The sequence below is a fragment of the Pinus tabuliformis genome, chromosome 6 (genome assembly GCF_031772625.1).
Source record: "Pinus tabuliformis cultivar Carrire ecotype Pingquan chromosome 6, CPIR1, whole genome shotgun sequence".
Taxonomy (NCBI): domain Eukaryota; kingdom Viridiplantae; phylum Streptophyta; class Pinopsida; order Pinales; family Pinaceae; genus Pinus; species Pinus tabuliformis.
Genome location: NC_142292.1, coordinates 1016564054 through 1016582612, shown reverse-complemented (window position 1 = coordinate 1016582612; position 18559 = coordinate 1016564054). Strand labels below are relative to the sequence as shown.

General features: G+C 37.3%; 1 pseudogene across 1 annotated transcript in view; it reads left to right on the top strand.

Annotated features, from left to right (window-relative positions):
* LOC149262440 (integrin-linked protein kinase 1-like) overlaps positions 1 to 18559 on the top strand; it is a 265252-nt pseudogene that overhangs the window by 220674 nt on the left and 26019 nt on the right. The window contains exon 9 of the transcript XR_016259129.1: positions 1855 to 1940. The product of XR_016259129.1 is annotated as an integrin-linked protein kinase 1-like (transcript). The remainder of the gene's footprint in view (positions 1 to 1854; positions 1941 to 18559) is intronic.

Here is an 18559-nt window from a genome sequence, read left to right as displayed (position 1 = left end):
TAGACCAAATGAGTTGAAGTCTCTTATATATACTCTTCTCAAGGGATCAAATAGGTCTCTTTTGGGCCGACTTCTCCTTGGCAGGGTTGACTTGGTCTTGGAGGACAAAATGACTTACTAGACTAAAAAATAAAGATTTTATTTTGTAACAAGTCCAAATAGGACTACAATACATGACAAAAATTCTTCTTTAACTCAAGAAGCCCTAGAAGCATGAAGAACATGCTTTGACCTAGACTTTGAGCATGAAACCCATGCTTGAATAAATAAAAATTCTTTTTTTCTTTTTAAATAAAATATACAATGTCATGATTACAAAAGTCATTATGAAGACCGAATCTAGTTACGTTCTTCAACAAATTATACCTCTTTAATGATAATTTACAAGTCAAACATGAGTGGAATAGCCTTATTTTTAAATGGATGGAATGGTGTGAATAGAGAGAATGGAAAGGGTTAAGTATGGCTAGGATGTGGAATACACTACCTCAACCAGTTTCGAAGTAGTGCAACTTGACTTGAGAAATGATGACAATTCTAAAGGATAAGTATGGTCTCCCATGGTACAGCAAGGCTAATAATAAAATTATAAATGTTAGGAAGTGTTATTAGATCTCATTTCAATGTTCACCACTTTTGTGACTAACTCAAAAGTTATACCACCATGTCGAAGTATCAAACCAATGCTTGGAATATTAAGTGATGTATGAACTGCCATCCATAAATGCATCTATCATTTGAGGAGTGAGGAAGGAGATCTGATATACCATGGTTGAGATAGCACAATCACATATCTAAAAGAGAAACTGAGAGAACTGTTTGAGTCTGGAAAATATGAGCAAGAGAGATCATGCAAATCAGCAACACAACACTCTTGTTAAGGTGCCTTTGGAAGTAGTTACCCCTGGGGCGAAACACGACATTGGCTCCCTCTAGGGTGGGTAAATTATTGAAAACACCTTTAAATGTAGTTTAAACTCCTCTGGATGCGTGGAGCCCCTAATTTGTTGTTCTAATTTCAATAAAAATGAAAGCTTTAACTTCTGCAGTCATACCCATTAATTAGACATTAAATTTTTGTTATATATGCCTTGTTTAGGTCCAATCCATGTTATCTCTCTTTATCAAACCCATTCGTATTTTCAAAATTGTGTTTTTTATGAGAACAGTTTGAAGTTGTTTTCAGTATTGTATTTTTTACCAATGTTGCAAATATCATTTTGGGGAATATATTGTCAAGCGGATAAAATGAAACTTATTGGAAATACCAGGGAAAATATTGGCAAGCATAAAGTTGTACATGAAAAACATGAAAAAATCAACAACCTGAAAACTTGAAAAATATTAGAAAATCGAGAGCAATCGGAGGTGTTTGCAGCACTTTTCTACACGGGCACAGGGCACTTCAAAGTTGTATTAGATCATATTGTGAAATGGAGGACTCATCTCTTTACATTAATATATTTATCTTATCTACCTTTTCAAGAAGCAACTTCATTCAACAAAGGCAATAAGAGATTTTATAAGGACACTAAGTTAAGAAAATGGCTTTTCTGTGTCAGTGAAAACAAATCAGAGATATTCACGGTTTCTCATTGATTTGTATACTGGATAAATGATGAGTTGGCAAGCCCTGATATACTTATAAGGAATAGTTTTCTCTGCTAGGAAGAATGAGTTCTTATAGCATTCCAAAATTCTCTTTGGGCACTAATCTTTAGAGTAAAGCAACTTTAAGTAAGTAGATGCCAACCATCTGCAGTTTAAATTGAATATATTATCTTACCTTTCTTGTCTTGCTTTTTGTATCAGATATGTGATATCTATTTTATCCCAATATTGTCATGTGAACAGGGTTATATATGGCGCCAGAGGTTTACAAAAATGAAGCATTTGATAGAAGTGTGGACGTTTTCTCGTTTGGTCTTATTCTTTATGAGGTTTTACCAAACCTTTCCAATGGTTTAAAACAAGTACAGCAGTCAGCATTTTGAGATAAAATATAAAATGTGTTTTTCATATGCATGATTATTATGTTATTTGTTTGAAAGTAAGGTAATGGGTAAACTATATTATAAACTATGCAGGAACATGTGAAATAATATATTACCTTGAGGGGAACCAAAGTTTTACCTTGACATCAAACACCATAGGATATTATTGGCTGGAATTTCTGCCATTGTTTGGGGCTTTGGGTGCCCTGTTACATCTCAACCCCTCACTTCTTGAGATAAAATCCTAAAACTCAAGTGATGCCTTGGAGGAACTAAGAGGGAGACCGATGTCACCTCACCAACCCTCTCCACACTTTAGGCTGCCTCTCCTCTAGCTCAAAGGGAGTTTCCCTAGACTAGGATTACTAGAGCTTATGCAGTAAACTCCATGGTGGTTTTTGATTTGAGGACCACTAACCAATTCGATTTGAATAATGTGGTGGTTTTTGGTTTTCCACTAACATTTTCACTTCATCAATTTACTGCCCCCGTTAAAGCTGTAGGAGAGTTTTTCTTTTAATCATTGTGCTCCCCCACTTTGTTGGAAATGTAACTAGTGTCGGTCTTCATAATGTAATTCAAATTTACTATTGACATATTCATTTACATTATTAGTATTTTATTTATAGTCAAAGCATATTCTTCATGCTTATAGGGTCAATTGAGTTGAAAGAAAAACTATTATGAGTCAAAGAAATGTAATTGAGTCAAAGTCCCAATTAGACTTGTTGTAAGAAAAAGGAGAAATTATTTTATTTGAGTCAAAAATTCAAAATGTCATCCACAAGACCAAGTCGGCCCTCCTTGGTCAAGTCGGCCTAAAGAGGTAGTAGCTATTCGACCTCCTGGACATGTATAAATACAAGATAGTTCAACCTTAGGCTCATTCATTTGCTCATCCATCACATCGATTTTTGTGCCAAGATAAGAAGAAAAACAATGAAGTCAAGGGAGAGAGAAGATAGAGTTATTTCTTCCCTAGTTCTGCTCACACATGCGAGTTTTTTTGAGGCAAATTTTGTGCTACTTGTTGACCAGTACCGGTCAACTACCCGTGCAGTATACCCCCCTTTTTCTTTGCAAAAAGGGGCAGCACCTGATTAGCGTATCGTGCCATCCTGCAGTCATCAGCAACTTAATCATTTTGATTGTTAACCCAGTCTGCATATATGAATTGTAAATAATCTTAGCAGACATGAGTCATGTATGTAAATTGCCTAGGTGGACCTAACTTTCTGATGGTAATCTACGTCCCGGAAGGTTTTTCGTCTCACCGATCCATGATCGGCAGAGTTTTCCTTCAAACCTGACCCCAAAGCCGGGATGGATTTTGTCATTCGAATTTTAGGAGAATCCTAGTGTGTTAATCTGCTAGATTATAGTTGTGTCACAGAAACTGGGTGATTTGTGAGGGTCTATGTTAAAGGGGTTTTTCCCCCTTAAGATGTAAATTGTAAAAGTCATCATGAAATGTGTCTTGAGGGTTGAAAAATGTTTTAAAACCCCTCATGAGTCCTAAGTCCTAGGTCCTAGGAGATTTTTCCAAAGGCTAAGTTCGAGGATCCATTTTAAAATGAATTAAGAAATTAAAAAATGAGTAAAAATAATAAAATAATAAAATAAATAAAAATTAAAAAATTGAAAAAATTAAAAAATGAAATAAATAAAAAATAATAAAAAAATTATAAAATAAGGCAAAAACCCTAAATAATAAAATAATAATATTTTAAGTGAATGCATGCAAAATATTATTTTTTAATAAATCAACGGATGAGATTAAGAGATGTCTTGATCTTCATCAACGGTCGAGATCATTTCGACATGGATCACTCGAACTAACCGTTGGGATCATTTCCTTTATATAGGGTGCTAGGGGTCATTTCAGAGGAATTAAGATCTGTGAGTCTGGTACTGAAGAAGCTTTCTTATAAATCTGTTTCTGGTTAATAAAAGAAGACTTTGGGGTCCATATCTTGCTGGTGTTACTCTCTTGAAATGCTGTGAGATTGTTTAATTTTCTGCATATTTTCTTTTCAGCCATTAATAATAGCTTTTTGTAGAGTATTGTGAGCACAGGTATCTTGTTCACTTGCTAGGGTTTGAGTGTTGTTAGGGTTTCTGAAGTAATGGCAGGTATCTCCATTACTTTTTGAGATCTAGCAGCATTTTTGCCCTCTTTACTGATGGTTGTTTTGAGCTGTGCAGAAAACCCTTTCTGAAGGAAATTTGTGGGCGTTTGGGGAAGTTCTCGGCTGAACCAGCCAACTCCCGCAAGCATTTTTTGCTGAGCCCAGTTGGATTTGATCCTGGGTCTATCATTCAGTTTATTTTTTAAATTTTACATGAGAGATTTTCTGAAGTTCTTCACAGTGAAAAACTTAAAATTTTATTTCTTTAAAATATTTCCGTGCTTATTGCTGAATCTGGCTATTAAGGGGCCAAATCTGTACATTAATCAGCTGTCCTAGGGTTTTAAATTTCTGCTTCGCACAGATTTTTCAATTGGGTTTTTGTTTTCTTTTGTGATTGCAGGCATAGGGTTTTGTCTCTTTGCAATAATGGGTCACGCGATTTAGAGGTTCGGGGTTTCATCAAACAAATTTTGAGCCAAGCATACCACCGTCAAAATTGACAAGCAGACATACTGTGCATAAGGAGCAGAAGATAGTCGTGCCATTTCAAAATCCAGAGTACAGATTCAAGCCATTGGAAAGCTAATATTACTTTGCCGGAGATTGAATAGCTGCTATCGGTATCAGAATTATTGAAGGCCATATTCGTAATCGTTTTCATCACATTAGAGCCATGACTCTCAATCCCACATAAGCCAATCCTCTGAGGTCTTTCATGTCCATGGAAGAATCCATTTGGGTTCGCAAGAGGCCACGTTGTTGTTACATGGGCAGGGTTCATTAAAGAGAGAGCCATCTTAAATTGATTTGAAGCTATCACCTCGACGGGAGCTGGAAGCTCATGATCTGATGCGTGTGTGCATTCAAGAAACATGATTTGATCTGTCAGTAGCAGACAGTGGAGCTCTAAACCGATTTCGATCAGAGGTATATCTGTTCTCAGCATCCGCTGTCAAGTCCCTTCGCTGCGTTGTGCGTGGAGGTATCAAAACATTAACAGTGGGAGCTCCAGGTAAGAAAACCAGCTTCGATTCGATCCTTAATCACTGAAATTTGTCTAGCGTCTTCATCATCGGGGCAGGTGATATCCTGAAATCGTATTCCGATTCTTCTAAAATTCGCGTGGGCATCAAAACTTATTCGCGCCGGCAGCAGGCCTATTCCCTTCATTACGCAGACGGTAATATCGATCCAAGTTCTGAAAAGGTAAAAGGTATTGCGTTAGTTTTTTCATTCTTTACTTTTCATGCGTTAGGTTCTAACTTAAATGAAAAAAAAAAAAAAAAAATATAAATCGACTTTCATTTTGTTTTGGATTTTATATGGTATTTAGGTTATTTTAATTTTAGATTTAAGTTTAAGGTTAGAGTGTTAGTTTTAGTATTTAGATTTTAATAGCTTTTAGTTTAGGAATTAAATATTTTGGGTTTCGTAGTTTAAATTTTATTAATTTTTTAAGCTTTAGTTTAGTTTAGATTTTTTTTATTTTCTATTTAGATATTATTTTTGTTTTAGTTAAGTTTTAAATTTAGATATAGGTTATTTTTAAGGTTTGATATAAATTTAGGATCTTTTAATTTTCTTAAAAAAAAATAAAAAATAAAAAAGTAGCATTCAGTTTTTTTTTAAATTGTTATTTTTTTAGGATTTTGTTGTATTATAATTAAATTTTAATTCTTTTGTTTTAAAATAGTTTCATTTTATTAAATATAGATTCATAAAAATAAAACAAAAAATGTTTATGTTTTAATTAGTTTTTTAGGCTTAGTTTTATTTTTAATATAGTTTAGTTTTAGATTAATTTTTAGATTTCATTTTTTAGCTTTTGTTTTAAAAAAAAAATAAAATTTGGAAATTTTTCCTTTTTGCCAGATCCAGTTTTTTCTCGGGAATTATCATGTTATATCTTTATGCTGAGATCTAAAATTTTCAAGTCGAGATGCGAATATGATGTCTGGTTAATGATTTACGATTCTCTTGGTGGTTTAAAGCATTCATCTTTTCAAAATTCTCAGTTGCTGGATATCGTTTTGGTCATTCTTAAAGCATTGTGATTTAGCTGATGTCTTTTGATGACAAATGATTGCTGTTCACGGTTTATGTTTCTATATCATCTAATAGGTAATCGTTTTAACAACAATCTCTTAAGGCACTGGTCTGCTAAATTAATTAAATCCTTTTAGTGCTTATCTCATCGTGTTTCGTGTCTCCCAACCAACTAGTCGACAGTTGGTCTCATCATCTCACAGGGTCTACCCCCCTTAGCCGCGGGAGACAGGCTTAAACGGAGGGATCGGGGATCAGAGTGACAGCCCCCGGTCTGAGGGTTGTCGTGTCAATCCGCGCGACAACATTTTTTGGCGTCGTTGCCGGGGACATTGTTTTCTCGGCGTTTCAACGACAATCATTTTTCTCATTTCTTATCTTTTCATCTGGCCCGGCAACGCCAACATTTTTTGGCGCCGTTGCCGGGGATAGAGTTTTTCTGTTCCTGGAAGTTTCATCGACATTCACCTTCTCATCTTTCTCATCTCTCATTTTGAGCTGGCAAATTCAACCTTTTGGGTTATCATTTGGATCTTTTATTGCCTTATTTTTCGCCATATCAGTAGCATCTCTTCGGTTTGTTTCTTGTTTGGGTGGCGACTCCACTTTCTCATTTTTCCCAGACAAGAAGCTTTCCTCATATCTGCTTGTGGTTACTTTTTGGATCCTAGAATCAGATTCATTGTTCAAGTGGCGACTCCACTTCTTTCATCTCTTAATTTTCTTGAGCAGAAATCTCTTTCTATCATCCATTTGATCCCTTATTGTTCATCATGGATTATTCATGTAAACCATGTCATTTTACTGATAATCTCCATGATCTTCCAAAAGAGGCCATTTCTAAATTATTTAAGTTCTCGGGTGGTGATTCGGTCGCTGTTAGACAACATTTAAACAGGTTTACTTGTGTAATGATCATATATTGTAGACTTCCTCAATATAATCATGAAGATTTCAAGATGCGTCTATTTGTCCATTCTTTAGAGGGTGATGCCTTGAATTGGTTTAATAATTTTCCTAATGATTTTTTCACTTCTTTACAAGACATTCTCAATGCTTTTAAAGATAGATATGATAGTCCAAACAGCTTGCCTTCTACCTCTAAAATTGTGCAAAAGGAAGAAAGTAATCATATTAAAGGTCAAGCTGTTGAAGAAAGATTTCAAGATCAGAATGTGTCATCCACCAGTACTAATGCAGATCAAGTCCATGATAGTGGAAAATCAGGGACAAATGACAATGAAAAGGAAGAGCAAAAGCAAATTATACAAGAACTAATGATGCTGGTAAAAAATATGGAGGCTAATCAAACTAATTATGTCAATGACGTAAGAACTTTGTGCACCCACCTTGAAAAACGTAATAGGGAGATAGAGATTATGCAAAATCAGCATGCTAAAGAAATTGAGGCCATGAAGACTAATCGTGAAACAGAAATTAGATTCATGCAAAGCAAGATGTCAGGCTTAGAAGAAAATATGGCGACCATGAAAGCTGATCATGATAGGGAAATTGATTCTATGCAAAACAAGTTATTAATTATGGATGAAGAAATGACTATCATGACGTTTGATCATAATAATCAGTTGGCCACCATGCAAGCAAATCATAAAGAAGAAATAAACTCTATGCAGTATTTCTTGATGAACTTAAAGGAAAAGACCGATAAAGTAATAAAAGATATGGAAGAAGACCATGCCATGCAAATCAGTGATTTAAAGGTTGAACACTCTAGTCAGATGGATGCCACTAAAATACAGGTTCAAAAGTTTCAACAATGGTCAAAGGATGAGAGAGACCAGGGGACATCAACAGATGAGGAGCCGTCTCATTTGTTGCAACAAGTTCCATCTTATTATGAGGAGGTCATTAGGTGGTTAATTGAAGGAGATCCAGATAGACTTAAAAACGACAAAGATCAGATGCAAGATAAAAAAAGACATATCACGCATACTTCATCTGACAGTTTTGAAACAGAAAGTTCCAGGTCATCAGCCACAAAGAAAAAGTGCAAGAGAAAGAAAATGAGAAGAAGATTTGATACATCAGACGGTCGTGAGCAACTTGATTTGTGGATAGGAAAAAGTCCTACTATATGCAAAATTGGACATGGCACATCCGACAAGCAACCGACAGATTTGCCTGAAAGCAGGAAAATGCTCAGTATGCACTATATTGAACACATCTGATGCCATGGGGCATCTTTTGTATTGTATTTCTAACCCTACTCCTTGTTTTTTCCGCATTTTTATTTCTGCTTTAGATAGTTAATAAATGAAGAGCTTTTATCTTTCCTGTGCTTAATGTATATGATGATTTTTTGGATGGACGCTACTTATTTTTGTGTTGTATGGATGCAGATTCTGGATTCTCACATTCCTGCAAGCAGCAACGTGTCCCCAAGTAGAGCCAGATGTTGACCAGTACCGGTCAACTACCCGTGCAGTACACCCCCCTTTTTCTTTGCAAAAAGGGGCAGCACCTGATCAGCGTATCGTGCCATCCTGCAGTCATCAGCAGCTTAATCATTTTGATTGTAAACCTAGTCTGCATATATGAATTGTAAATAATCTTAGTAGACATGAGTCATGTATGTAAATTGCCTAGGTGGACCTAACTTTCTGATGGTAATCTACGTCCCAGAAGGTTTTTCGTCTCACCAATCCATGATCGGCAGAGTTTTCCTTCAAACCTGACCCCAAAGCCGGGATGGATTTTGTCATTCGAATTTTAGGAGAATCCTAGTGTGTTAATCTGCTAGATTATAGTTGTGTCGCAAAAACTGGGTGATTTGTGAGGGTCTATGTTAAAGGGGCTTTTCCCCCTTAAGATGTAAATTGTAAAAGTCATCATGAAATGTGTCTTGAGGGTTGAAAAATGTTTTAAAACCCCTCATGAGTCCTAAGTCCTAGGTCCTAGGAGATTTTTCCAAAGGCTAAGTTCGAGGATCCATTTTAAAATGAATTAAGAAATTAAAAAATGAGTAAAAATAATAAAATAATAAAATAAATAAAAATTAAAAAATTGAAAAAATTAAAAAATGAAATAAATAAAAAATAATAAAAAAATTATAAAATAAGGCAAAAACCTTAAATAATAAAATAATAATATTTTAAGTGAATGCATGCAAAATATTATTTTTTAATAAATCGACGGATGAGATTAAGAGATGTCTTGATCTTCATCGACGGTCGAGATCATTTCGACATGGATCACTCGAACTAACCGTTGGGATCATTTCCTTTATATAGGGTGCTAGGGGTCATTTCAGAGGAATTAAGATCTGTGAGTCTGGTACTGAAGAAGCTCTCTTGTAAATCTGTTTCTGGTTAATAAAAGAAGACTTTGTGGTCCATATCTTGTTGGTGTTACTCTCTTGAAATGCTGTGAGATTGTTTAATTTTCTGCATATTTTCTTTTCAGCCATTAATAATAGCTTTTTGTAGAGTATTGTGAGCACAGGTATCTTGTTCACTTGCTAGGGTTTGAGTGTTGTTAGGGTTTCTGAAGTAATGGCAGGTATCTCCATTATTTTTTGAGATCTAGCAGCATTTTTGCCCTCTTTACTGATAGTTGTTTTGAGCTGTGCAGAAAACCCTTTCTGAAGGAAATTTGTGGGCGTTTGGGGAAGTTCTCGGCTGAACCAATCAACTCCCGCAAGCATTTTTTGCTGAGCCCAGTTGGATTTGATCCTGGGTCTATCATTCAGTTTATTTTTTAAATTTTACATGAGAGATTTTCTGAAGTTCTTCAGAGTGAAAAACTTAAAATTTTATTTCTTTAAAATATTTCCGTGCTTATTTGCTGAATCTGGCTATTAAGGGGCCAAATCTGTACATTAATCAGCTGTCCTAGGGTTTTAAATTTCTGCTTCGCACAGATTTTTCAATTGGGTTTTTGTTTTCTTTTGTGATTGCAGGCATATGGTTTTGTCTCTTTGCAATAATGGGTCACGCGATTTAGAGGTTCAGGCTTTCATCAAAAAATTTTTGAGCCAAGCATACCACCGTCAAAATTGACAAGCAGACATACTGTGCATAAGGAGCAGAAGATAATCGTGCCATTTCAAAATCCAGAGTACAGATTCAAGCCATTGGAAAGCTAATATTACTTTGCCGGAGATTGAATAACTACTATCGGTATCAGAATTATTGAAGGCCATATTCGTAATCATCACATTAGAGCCATGACTCTCAATCCCACATAAGCCAATCCTCTGAGGTCTTTCTTAAAGCATTGTGATTTAGCTGATGTCTTTTGATGACAAATGATTGCTGTTCACGGTTTATGTTTCTATATCATCTAATAGGTAATCGTTTTAACAACAATCTCTTAAGGCACTGGTCTGCTAAATTAATTAAATCCTTGTAGTGCTTATCTCATCGTGTCTCGTGTCTCCCAACCAACTGGTCGACAGTTGGTCTCATCATCTCACAGGGTCTACCCCCTTTAGCCGCGGGAGACAGGCTTAAACGGAGGGATCGGGGATCAGAGTGACAGCCCCCGGTCTGAGGGTTGTCGTGTCAATCTGCGCGACAACACTACTGTAGGCCCGAAATTTCAGGAGATGACCAAATTTCAGAAATTTGACCATCATTGAATTTTATTGACTATGACTTGTTGGAGATGGCTTGGAGGAGGGTTGACTTGGGTCTTTGTGGTAGTCTTGGTCTTGGGTCTTGAATATCTCACTTTGACTTGATTTTGTAAGAAGAGGATTTCTTGGGTTTTCCTCCTTGTGGGGTTTTGCTTTGGCTTGGAACCTAATTTCTTGTGTCCTTTGTCTCTTTGTGATCTTCATGTTTTGTATGCTTTTGGTAATTTCTTGATGAAGAGAATATAAATTTAATAGGAATGCAACAAACATTCAAAGTAATTATCAAGTTAAGAGAAATGGACCCTAATTTACAAGAATATTGGTTTCTCAACACCCTTTGAGGTGTGGAAAGTACCATCTTTGATTTCAGAGAACTTACATAATGGATCTAGGCCATGCGTAAAATCATCTGGAATAATTGATTGGCAATTTTCTTTTCCTTTTCTTCCTTTTATTTACCTGTCTTGACTAGGCAGTGAGACATATGTAGCTTCTTTACTTGTAGATTCCATCTCCAAGAATGTATCCATTCATAATGAACTATCTTCTTAATTTGTTTCTGCTTTCAACATTTTTCTGATATGTGATTTGTCTTCCCACAATGAAGACAATGATGGAGATCAAAACATTGACTCTCCATATGGCCAACTCTTTGATAATGTTGGAACTTATTAGCAAGATTCTGAACAACTTCAAGGAATCCCACACTAACAAACTGAATTAGTTTGGAGTAATCTAGAACATACAAGTTGTTTCCTTTGTCATATCCTGAGCCATGTCAATTTCTATTGAATGATAACGCTTCCCAAGGTATAACGAACATTTTGGGTAGACCCTTTGGTTGTTTCTTTTCTTTTTCACATAGATGAGCATATAGTCCCCCAATAGTCTTGTAGACAACTCATAGATATTCAAACTTAAGAAGATCTCAGACAAGGATTCACTTCACCCCTTGCTTCCACATGTGATAGTTATGAACAAAAATGAGTTAAACAATTTTGAGTTCCCCGCTACTTGTGCTTACATTCAAACGTTTCGAGAGTGTGGAGCAAAGCGAGAATGTCATTTCCCAAAAGAAACCTTGGGAGAGGAGTGTCCTCAAAGCCTATGTTATGTCTGAATATGTATGTTTTCATATATTCTGCAATTTATTTGTCATTCAACATGTTTTTTTTTAAAATATAAATGTGCATTAAAAAACATGTTGAATGCCAAAATAATTGCAGAATATATGAAAAAATGCATATTAGGATATTAATGGAAGTAGAAATGGCACCCATAGTACATTAATGATTAATCATTTGAGCATCAATCATCTAGTATCTAGTTTCTAGTAATTACAAACAAACATACAAAGTTTTGAGCCATATAATACAAAGTAGACCATTAACTTATGGAATGAAATAGGTTATCCAACAACTGTCAACTATAACATGACCAAATAGTCTTTTTCAAAAAAAGGGCCATCTACAAACCAAAATGTGAACATTGAAAAGTCCAAAAAATAAGTTCAGCTAGTTGCTAAAGTTCATGAATGTATCATTTATGATATATAAAGTAGTTAAAAAGGACAAACAATTTTATAATATCTATGATTCTATCTACTATTCCTTCCTTTTTGCACCACCACGACTGTCGCATGGACGTTATGTACCTAGGGGGGATAATATGGGGTACCAAGGGAGGTACCCAAGGTAATAATGTAATAATGAGATGGGCCATAGTAATAAATAAGGTGGTTAACCCATGTCATGTAAGGGACCACAAGTAATTAATAATAATGTAATGGGCCCATGGTATTAGTTGATGGTATGAGGAAACCATGGTAATGATGCATGGTATTGTATGTATGAGGCCTATATAGAGGCTAGAGACTCCACATGGAGAGATATGAAGATGAAGAGAAGTATTCTTGTATGAACAGGCATATGGCTTGTGGAGTGTTCTCCTTCCTTAAGGAGTGAATGTATGGTGTTGCCCTACCATAAGGGTTTTGATAATAAAGAAGAATTTCTATCCATTTCTATCTTATTGTTTCTGGGTTTATTTCTATTCTCATATATCTTTTGGATCAGATCTACAACAATTGGTATCAGAGCACTTTCTTGGGCAAACCGTGGATTTTTTTTTTTTAATTGTTGTAGGGATTTTTGGGTGGCGAAATTGCAGATCAGATCTGTAGAATCTAATTACAGATCTGTATTCCTTGTGAAAAAATACCCAAATTCAAAAAAAAAATCAGTTGAATCGGAGTCCGGATGAAGGAGATATCGCTGATCTAAAAATCAGTGGGGTTGCAGACAATTTTCAGGGCAGCGAGTTTTGCGGCGCAGATCTAGAATTCCTGGTGCAAGATCTGCAAGATCTAATTGTAGATCTGGAATCTTTGTGAAAAAACACATGATTTCAAAAAAAAAATCAGTCGAATCGGAGTCCGGATGAGGGAGATATCGCTGATTTAAAATCAGCTCTTTTTGCAGAAATTTTGGGTGACGCCGGGAGAGTAGCAGCGCAGATCTGAAATTCTAGTGTCTGAATTAGGATTTCTATCACATGGGCAGATGCAGAATGGTTGTTCCATTTCTAAAAACAGGTTATAATAAAGATTCTGAGCAATATTGACTAAACTGTGGCCACTTTAAATTTTCGCCAAGTGAGGAATTTTTCTCAAACCCTCTTCATGGAGATACTAGATTTTACAGGGAAAGATGATGGTCCTACTCTTGAAGAATTCATACAAAGATCCAAGTCTACACATGGGAAATATTGGAGGATTCCAATCATATGTAATATGAGAGATGAGGCTAAAAATTGGTGGTTATCACTTGACCACCAGCAGGTGACCAAACTTTCAGATGCAGAATATGAAAAAGTCCTTCTGGACAAATGGTCTCGGGCTAGAAAAAAGGAGAATAAGACACATAAAGGGTTAATTGCTACGGGTGTCTCCTTATTGCAGGTTCATGGATTGATTCAGAAGGAGAAAATCATTGTGTCTATAAATCCGAGTTGCAAGCAAAATCTCATAAATGTCAATTTGGCAAAAAAATTGCAAGTCTCAGCAAAACAAATTGCACATACACAGGATGATGATAAGGATGTTCAAATCTATAAGGATTTGAAGCTTTCTATGGATAAGTATGTGTTTCATGGTGATTTTTATGCTTCAGAGATGGATAATATCGATGTTGTTTTGGGATATCCTTGGATGGAATCTGTGGGTACTATCAATATTAATGTGCAGAAGAAATTCTTGAAGCTATGGTATAAAAAGAAGAAAATTACATTACAGGATATTTCCATCCATAAACAGGTAGAGTCCACGGAGGTTGATGCACAAGATGTTACAGGGATTGACATATCAGATGATGAGCAGTTGATGGTCGACAATCAAACACAAACAGAGGCTGAAGCAGAAAAGGTTACAGGTGCTGATACATCTGAGGACGATTCAGTGGTTGAAGTCATATTGAAAAAGAAGACACCACAAGAGGCACCACAGCAAGGTGAAGTAAAGAAAAAGCCATCGTGGGTTAAAACTTCAACATATCATCACCCACATCACCCAGCAAGACAACAATCAAGATGGCAACCAATTAGCCACATGGACAACAAACCTCGCAGGACAGATCGAGAGGAACAAAGATCCACCTAATACACATCCACACAGAAGAGCTACCGCAGTCAACTTCCATCTCAAGCGAGCGAGGCACCAGCGAGATCGAGGGTTCACCTTTCTCTTGGATGGCTAGATGCACGTGCATGGTATCAGTGGACTACTCTTTTGAGTAGATCTTATTATTTATGTTCTTCCCATGTTTCGGGGACGAAACATGTTTAGGGGGGTGGAATGTTATGTACCTAGGGGGATAATATGGGGTACCAAGGGAGGTACCCAAGGTAATAATGTAATAATGGGATGGGCCATAGTAATAAATAAGGTGGTTAACCCATGTCATGTAAGGGACCACAAGTAATTAATAATAATGTAATGGGCCCATGGTATTAGTTGATGGTATGAGGAAACCATGGTAATGATGCATGGTATTGTATGTATGAGGCCTATATAGAGGCTAGAGACTCCACATGGAGAGATATGAAGATGAAGAGAAGTATTCTTGTATGAACAGGCATATGGCTTGTGGAGTGTTCTCCTTCCTTAAGGAGTGAATGTATGGTGTTGCCCTACCATAAGGGTTTTGATAATAAAGAAGAATTTCTATCCATTTCTATCTTATTGTTTCTGGGTTTATTTCTATTCTCATATATCTTTTGGATCAGATCTACAACAACCTCCAAGTGGTGGTAGTGGAGTGAAAGCAAGATGAAATTGTGTAGAAGCTATAGGTTGAATTGAAGATGAAGCCCCTAGTGTTGTATCTAGAGCCTTCATCATGGTGACCATAGTAGAGGATGGAGCTGGCATCTCAACATGTCACCGTCATCCATAAGGAAATTCTCCAATTACTCTTAAACCAATACTCCATCCTCCAAAGTATCCTCCTTTGGATCATTGTCCCATGTCTTAAAGCTTTTACCCGTCTTTGCCTTCTCATGGTGATGGGACACAAATCACAAGTTGTAATGAACATAAACCAAGTTCTTTGACCAATTTACATTCAACTTCTTTCTTTTAATGCCATGGATGGAATTGTAGGTGCTCCTTCCAACCTCCAACACCTCTCTATAGAAGAAGTGTTCACCCCATGTGAAAGCACCCATGTTGCAAAACATTGTTGCTTTAAGGTAGCACCGCCATGCATATTCCACCACTCATTGACAAGCAATTTTCCACCATCGCTTATTTTGGGATCCTTGTCATTAGTATCACCCTTCATCCCTTGCCTTTTGTCTAGCATTTTCTGTTGAAGAATGTAGCTAGCTTTGGTCTTCATAATTGTTCTTGAAGTCAAAATGTAATATATTTATCAAAAGAAAGAAAAAAGAATTTTATTATTATTGAATTGACTTGTTAAAGCATGGATTTCATGTTTGGGTCAATTGTCGTAAGTCAAGCCTCCATTGTAGGCTTTAGGATTGTTTATTTGAGTGAAAAACAATTTATTGTTTGGTCAAAGATTTCTCCATCAAGTCTCCTTGTTGTTGGCCTCAACAATATCATCCACAAGTTAGCCTAACTTTATATGAAGACACAACTGTTCATAAACACATGTCAACTCATTTATGTAATGTTCCAAAATAGGAAAAAAAGTGATATGCAAGCAAATAACAATTTTTCACCACATAAATTTTAAAACAATTAGAAAACACCCATAAGAATCAGAAATATGGAAGCAACTGAGCCATTTTATTATAAACTGGTGCAAGTGTACAAAATATGGAAGGAATGCACTTGGGCTTGCCTCAAAGGCAAGTGGAGCAAAGCCCATGTGAAGCAATGACAACCCAGAACTACAATCAACTAACCAACTGTTGCATTGCGCAGTCCCCAACAATTTTGCACTGTCTACTGCAAAGATATGGCTCAAAAACCCACCTTCGGCGCTTAGAAAATTCTGCAAAGTTATTTCTAGGCTTCTCAGCCAAAACCTAGAAAAACCCATAAATGGTTTGATCTGGTTTTGACCTTCCAAAATCGACCCCCAAAACGCCCTAGCTCTCCAAAACTGTTGAAGCACACTGCCTGCCAATACACCAACAAAATCCTCCTCAAATACTCCGGAAAGGTAGCAATCCTCTCCACTAATGCTTCCCTTATTTTTCCCAACAAGGATCAACCTCAATGGTTGAATCTTCATCTCCCACATGTGCCCAATATCTTCCCTCTGCGCTGGCCCAAGAAGTGCGAAATCCCCACTGACTGATATCTCTCTCCTCTAGCCCCAAAACTCACCCAAATGGCAGCAAATCACCAAGCTTCTCTTTCAAAATTTCTTCTGACAAAAGCTCCCTTGAAGAATGCAAAATATCTCAACTTGGCTTCTCCCAATGCGTCCTCCAGAATTACGCACCACTTGGAGAGACTGAATACAAATGCTAAAAAGTACACTGAAAATCACCTCCGGAAGATTGTGGATGAACCTCTCTAGGGTGGCATTTGAAGTCCCTCGAAGGAAGGGTGAGTTCTCCGCTTGGAAAACTCTTGCTAAACAACAAGTGACCCAGCTAAGTAGCACGAGCAACTAAGAGAAATTTGATATGCCAAAGATGAAGAAATGAGGAGCGCTGCCTTCCTTTTATAGATTTCGTGGAGTGTTTTTCCCTCCAATTTCCCTCCTTTGTGGGTCCTTCACTAAGCCATCGATTTTCCCTCTCATGCAATTCGAACTATGGCTCAGGGAGTGCATATTTTCCTTGTGTGGGTGCCCCCCACATGCTATTGGCAAAACCAAAATACTTACTTCTAAGTCCTAACTCTTCTAATAAAATAGAATGGGCCCCATCTCCTCCAAAATTAGCCCCCAAAATGTAGAAATTAATCCTGTTCCAAAATAAGACATTACAGTCATCTCCTCCCAAATGTTGCTTGTCCCCAAGCAACTTCAATGTTGGATGCTCAAGTATGTGCTCACCCTCCCAAGTAGCATCCTCATCTGGCAAGCTCTTCCAACGCATCAAGTATTCTCTGATTATCTTTCTTCTGAGCTTCCCTTCCTCGGTCTCGAAGATGGCTTCCGGTTCCAAAACTAGATTCCCCTCATCATCAAGTGGAGGCAACTCCACAACTGCTGTAACCTGTTTCCTCAACATCCTCTTGAGGCATGAAACATGGAAAAGATTATGGATCTCCTTCCCTGGCGGCAGCTCCAACTCATAATCTACATCTCCAACCCTCCTGATCACCCTGTAGGGCCCATAAAATCGTGGTTGTAGCTTTTTGGCCCCCTTCTGCTTTAGAGTGGACCGTTGGTATGATTGCAATCGAAGTTACACCAAATCCCCTTCCTCAAAATGCCTCTCAACCCGATGCTTGTCAGCATATATCTTCTGCTGATTTTGAGTTGTCTGCAAATAATCCTTGAGAGCCTTGAGGATGTCTTGGCTCTCTAGGATCCAATCTTTGGCCTTTGGGACCCACTGTCTCCAAAAACAATGTTAGCAAAACATAAAGTATCATAACCATATAGAGCACAGAAAGGAGTCATACCAATGGACATATGGTGTGTAGTGTTGTAGCAGTACTCTCCCAAGTGCAACCATCGAATCCATGCCCTTTGCTGCCCTGTCACATAGTTCTTGAGATAACACTCAAGCCATTTGTTTACCATCTCTGTCTAGTCGTCGGTCTCTGGATAATAACTAGTGCTCGAGGTGAGCTCGGTGCCTACTAGCTTGAAAAGCTCTTGCTAGAATACCCCATAAATCGGTTGTCTCGTTCACTGACTATAATCATAGGGAGTCCATGCAGGCGGAAGACCTACCTAAAGAACAGCTTTGCCACTTGTGAAGCTGAATACCGTGTCAGAATTGCAAAGAAATGTGCAAATTTGGTCAGCCGGTCAACCACCACAAAAATGCAATCCTTCCCCTGCACCGAGGGAAGCCCCGTGATGAAGTCCATAGAAATACTCTCCCATTACCCTCAGGAATGGGGGGAGGCTGCAACAATCCCACTAGATGGGTCAACTCCCCCTTGTTCCTTTGACAAGCCTCACACTCCTACACATATCTCAATACGTCCCCCTTGACGCCCTTCCAAGTGAAGCACTCTCTCACTGCCATGTACGTCTTTTTGAATCCCTGGTGCCCAGACAAAGGGAATCATGAGCTGCATGAAGAACAACTGTGACCCCAAAACCAAAAATATGTGCCCCTTGTAGTATATAACC